This window comes from Berghia stephanieae, chromosome 14, assembly GCF_034508935.2.
Source record: "Berghia stephanieae isolate SIO BIC M18660-M18661 chromosome 14, UCSD_Bste_1.3, whole genome shotgun sequence".
In the NCBI taxonomy this organism is placed as follows: domain Eukaryota; kingdom Metazoa; phylum Mollusca; class Gastropoda; order Nudibranchia; family Aeolidiidae; genus Berghia; species Berghia stephanieae.
Window position 1 is genome coordinate 9,984,998 of NC_088373.1, and position 5,000 is coordinate 9,989,997.

Consider the following 5,000-nt stretch of genomic DNA (forward strand, 5'->3'; position numbering starts at 1 on the left):
AGAGAGAGAGAGTGCTAAAAGTACATGTGCTGAAAGTACATGTAGTGAGAAGTAGTCGAGGGCAACAAGGTCTTGAAAAACTAACGAGGCTAAAGTTTGAGGCAAATACTGGAAGGTGAACAATTGGAATTAATGCAGTAAGCGCAATTTATTGATTTGTGTGTGTGTGTGTGTGGGGGGGGGTGTGTTTGTGTGAAGAGAGAGAGAGAGAGAGAGAGAGAGAGAGAGAGAGAGAGAGAGAGAGAGAGAGAGAGAGAGAGAGAGAGATATTTGATCTAAATTTGTTTGAAGTGTTTTTACGGCGCTTGCAACACTGATTGCAGTAGTATTGGTGGTGGTAGGGGTGGCGTTGTGGTGGTTGTAATAGTAGTTGCAGGGATAGTGATGTGATGGTGTAGGTACAGATGATGATGTAATGGTGGTTGTAGTTGTAGTGGCATGGATGGTGATGTGGTGATTGTTGCATTAGTGGTGGTAGGGATGGTGATGTGGTGATTGTTGCATTAGTGGTGGTAGGGATGGTGATGTGCTGGTTGTTGTGGTAGTGGTGGTAGGGATGGTGATGTGGTTGTAGTAGTAGTGGTAGTGATGGTTGTAATATTAGTGATGATGATGTGGTGGTGATGGTGGTTGTAGTTGAAGTAGTTGCAGTAGTGATGATGACGATGTGGTGGTGTTTGTAGTAGGAGTGGTAATGATGATGATGTGGTGATGTTGGTGGTTGTAGTAGTAGTGGTTATAAGGATGTAGTAGTAGTGGTAATGAAGATGATGTGGTGGTGGTGGTTTTGACCTGCCTGAATTTGGCAGGATCTTAGAATGGTGGTGGTTGTAGTAGTAGTGGTAGTGATGATAGTGTGGTGGTGGTGGTGGTTGTAGAAGTAGTGGTAGTGATGGTCGTGGTTGTAGTAGTAGTGGTAGTGATGACGATGTTGTGGTGACGGTTGTTGCTGTAGTGGTAATGATGATGTGGTGGTGAAGGTTGTAGTTGTAGTGGTTGTGATGATGATATGGTGGTGGTTGTATTAGTAGTGGTAGTGATGATTGTAGTAATAGTGATGATGATGTGGTGATGGTGGTTGTGGCTGTAGCAATAGCAGTGGTGATGATGATGATGATTATGTGGTGGTGGTTGTAGTAGTAGTGGTAATGAAGATGATGTGGTGGTGGTGGTTTTGACCTGCCTGAATTTGGCATGAGCTTAGAATATACATTTGATAATGTACATACAAATTTTTGAAATAATCAAATTATTAGTTATTCATTATTATGTAAGATGTCCTTAAAATAAATAAAACACCAAAAATGAAAGAAAAAAAAAAGGCCGACAATTTTATGACATTGCCCACTTTTTAAAGAATATTTGATATTTAAATAAAGAATCAATTAAATAAGAAATATTAATGTGACATTTTTGTCTTGTTTATTAGAGGAAATGCGATTTCAAAATGCCAAAAGTTAAAGAAGGGTTTATAATTTCAAAGTACGGTTTTAAATAATGTGAAGCCGGTTGGGCAGGGAAAGAAATATCAAGAAACAGGTTGAGAGAGGAAGAGGAAGAATGAGAGAGTAAAATACACACACACACACACACACACACACGTGAGAGAGCGAGAAAGAATATATATATATATATATATATATATATATAATATATAAAGAAAAAGAGGAGCGAGAGGGGGAGGGGAGAGAGACTGCTTGTGCATTAAGAGGGCGGGAGGGAAATAGAGTAAAGATTGAAACCTGCCTGTATAACTCTTAGTGTGTGTGTATGTGTGTGTGTGTGTTTGTATGTGTGGAAGAAAAAAAGGGAGACGGAGAGAGTGAGGTAGACATGAAGAAAGGGATGGAGACAGAGCAAAGAAATTTTGGGATAGTTTAAGAAAGCATTTTGTTTCAAAGTAAGTCATAGTCAATCAACTGGAAACATATTGACCAATGAGATTGCAATTAAAGAAATGGGCTGGTCAAATTATTCATTGCATTGTGTCCATTTTGAGTCAGATGACAGCTTGAGGAGGAGGGGATGGGGCTTATTGTGCAATGACTTACATGAAAACATGTTATTAAATCTCTCAAGTTATACTTAGCGTTCACCCACATTGTTGATTGTCTAAAAAGAACCCCCCCCCCCCCCCCCCATTTCATTCAGTATACAAATAAAGCACGACAAAACGAACATCTCTCTCTCTCTCTCTCTCTCTCTCTCTCTCTCTCTCTATCTATCTATCTATCTCTGTGTGTGTTTGTCCCTCTCTCCTTTTCATCTATGTATGTATGTATGTATGTATGTATGTATGTATGTATGTATGTATGTATATATGTATGTATGTATGTATGTATATATGTATGTATGTATGTATGTATGTATGTATGTATGTATGTATGTATGTATGTATGTATGTATGTATGTATGTATGTATGTATGTATGTATGTATGTATGTATGTATGTATGTATGTATGTATGTATGTATCTATCTATCTATCTATCTATCTATCTATCTATCTATCTATCTATCTATCCATCTATCTATCTACCTATCTATTTATCCATTAATAGGTCTGTCTCTCTTTCTGTTTGTCTATTCATACATTTAATTTTTTTTCATTTTTTAGTTACAGGTATTTCCATCGGCAGTTCATTAATTGTTGAAGGCTCTATCTATTATTCTGCTTTTGTACTTAAAATTAAATGTTTATCCTACAACAATCGATGTAAGTGTAAGATTAGGCAATTGTTATCCTATTAAAGTCTTAGCATGTGCTATAGTTTCATGAATAAAGAAAGAGGGACAAAGGACCCTCACCTCGATCATTAACCAATGCAGCTAGACAAAGAAATAATAGCAGGTGGTGTGTATCAAAATGCACAAACACTCACATATGTAACACACGCATACTGACGTAATGACACATTGCCCGGGCATTTTAATGGCCAACAGGCACATGTGAAGAACGTTGACCAATCAGAACCATTCATTTGTAAGGTTGTCAGGGAAAAACCTAGATTTGTTTACCGGTTTTAAAGTTCATTATTGGTTGAACCATGAAATTCTGGAAATAGTCATGCTTTCTCTGAGATTGATAAAGACACGCGCTTTGATGTGGTATCTTACATGGTATTTGTGGAGGAAAAGACTAAGTCTAAGAATAACTATTACTAAGTCTTGGAAATGGTGGCTCTCTGAGAGAAAGTCAACACTCGTTTTGAATGTGTCACTGATAGCTGCATTTTAAAAATTTAAATTATATAACTTATCCTTAATATTTATGTTGAATTATTATGTTTTCATGTAGAAAAAATGATTGTAGTTTCTGCAACAACCAAAAACTGAAATTTGATAATTTTGACCATTTTCACTTTAAAACCGTTATTTTCGATTTCCAAATCCCGACTTAATACCTCTTCGAGGCGTAGGGTCACATATAGATCATCCCCATTATCCTTAGTCTTCGGTCACGGAAACAAATGATCCCATTGGTAGAACTAATACTACAACTCAAGATTGTTTTCTTTTGTGGTAATAGATTATAGAATGAAGTTGACGTCACTCATGTCTTTGTTCTTGTTCTTTTTGCCATCCATGCTTAATTATGAGTAATTCTCACTAAACAGTATTAACCGGACTATAAACCTTCAAGCTTACACATAGTTTTGTGCGTTGGTGCACAATAATTTCGGATGGCAATATTGTGCGTATTTTCGCCAAGTGCCCAACATCTATAGAATTTCCATCTATTCTCAGTGTCAGGTTATGAGTCTATAGAGTCTACGGGTTGAGAGTTTGTCATAAACACTGTTTAGATTAATAAAAAAATCTTATATATATACACACCTAACTTGCTCAAATCGCCTTACAAGGTTTCTTTCGCCAACTGCACCACTTAATACGAAGGGCCTTACATGACGCCAGTTACGCGATTTTACAATATTTTTTTTCTTGACAGAGCCAACGCTATGAAAGCCAGGTACTCATTTTATAACTGAGTACGATGAGGGAATGTTAGGGAAATGAGCCATTTGCAAGGATTCGACTGGAGCGCCGAGCGAGGATCGAACCACCTTCCGATCCGAAAGCAAATTTGATAACATAAGACCTTATAGATAGTTTGCACTTGGCTAAGAAGTCCACAACATTGCTATCCGGAAGTATAACGGACCAACACACAAAACCATGTGTAACCTTGAACGTTTATAGTCTGGTTAATACAATTTAGTGAGAATTACTCATAAACGCGGATGGCAAAAAGCAATAACAAAGACCCGAGTGAATTCATCTTCATACTATCTATAGCCGCACCATGTAATTAACTGAACCACTTTTTTTTAATTGCTTTTCAGTGAGGTGGAGAGTATGTGCCAAAGCATTGTTGGCAAAAATCTCACCGAGTACAAGGCGGCAACAAACGCTGATGCTCTGGGTGTCATCGATAGTCTGGCTTCCATGGAGGTCCAGAAGGAGGTGTTGATAAAGACACAATTCGACAATGACAAAGATGCCTGTAACTGTTGTTGTGATCTCCCTACTGCTCGATTGCCCACTGTCTCTGTCATTCTCTCTCTCTCTCATTCTCTCTCTCCATCTCTCTCTCTCCCTCTCTCTTCCTCTCTCTCTATCCCTCCCTCTCTCTCCACTCACCCTCTCTCACTCTTTCTCCCGCACTCCCTCTTGCTGAGTACAAGGTGGCCACAAACGCTGATGTTCTGGGTGTCATCGATAGTCTGGATTCCATGAATGTGCAGAAGGAGGTGTTGATAAAGACACAATTCGACAATGACAAAGATGCCTTTAACTATTGTTGCGATCTCCCTTCCCCCTTGGCCTTCTCTCTCATTGTTTCTCTCTCCTTCTATCTATCTCTCCTTCTCTCTCACTTTCAACATCTCTCCCCCCTCTCTCTCTACCTCTCTCTCTCCCCACTTTCTTTACCTCTCTCTCTTTCCCTCCCTCTCTCTCCACTCACCCTCTCTCACTCTTTCTCCCTCACTCCCTCTTGCT

At 38.7% G+C, this 5,000-nt stretch overlaps 1 long non-coding RNA gene across 1 annotated transcript in view; it reads left to right on the forward strand.

Annotated features, from left to right (window-relative positions):
* LOC144959458 (uncharacterized) overlaps window positions 1–4,497 on the forward strand; it is an 11,351-nt gene extending 6,854 nt beyond the window's left edge. The window contains exon 4 of the long non-coding RNA XR_013642627.1: window positions 4,343–4,497. This is a non-coding gene — a long non-coding RNA (uncharacterized LOC144959458). The remainder of the gene's footprint in view (window positions 1–4,342) is intronic.
* The last annotated feature ends 503 nt before the right edge of the window (window positions 4,498–5,000 follow it).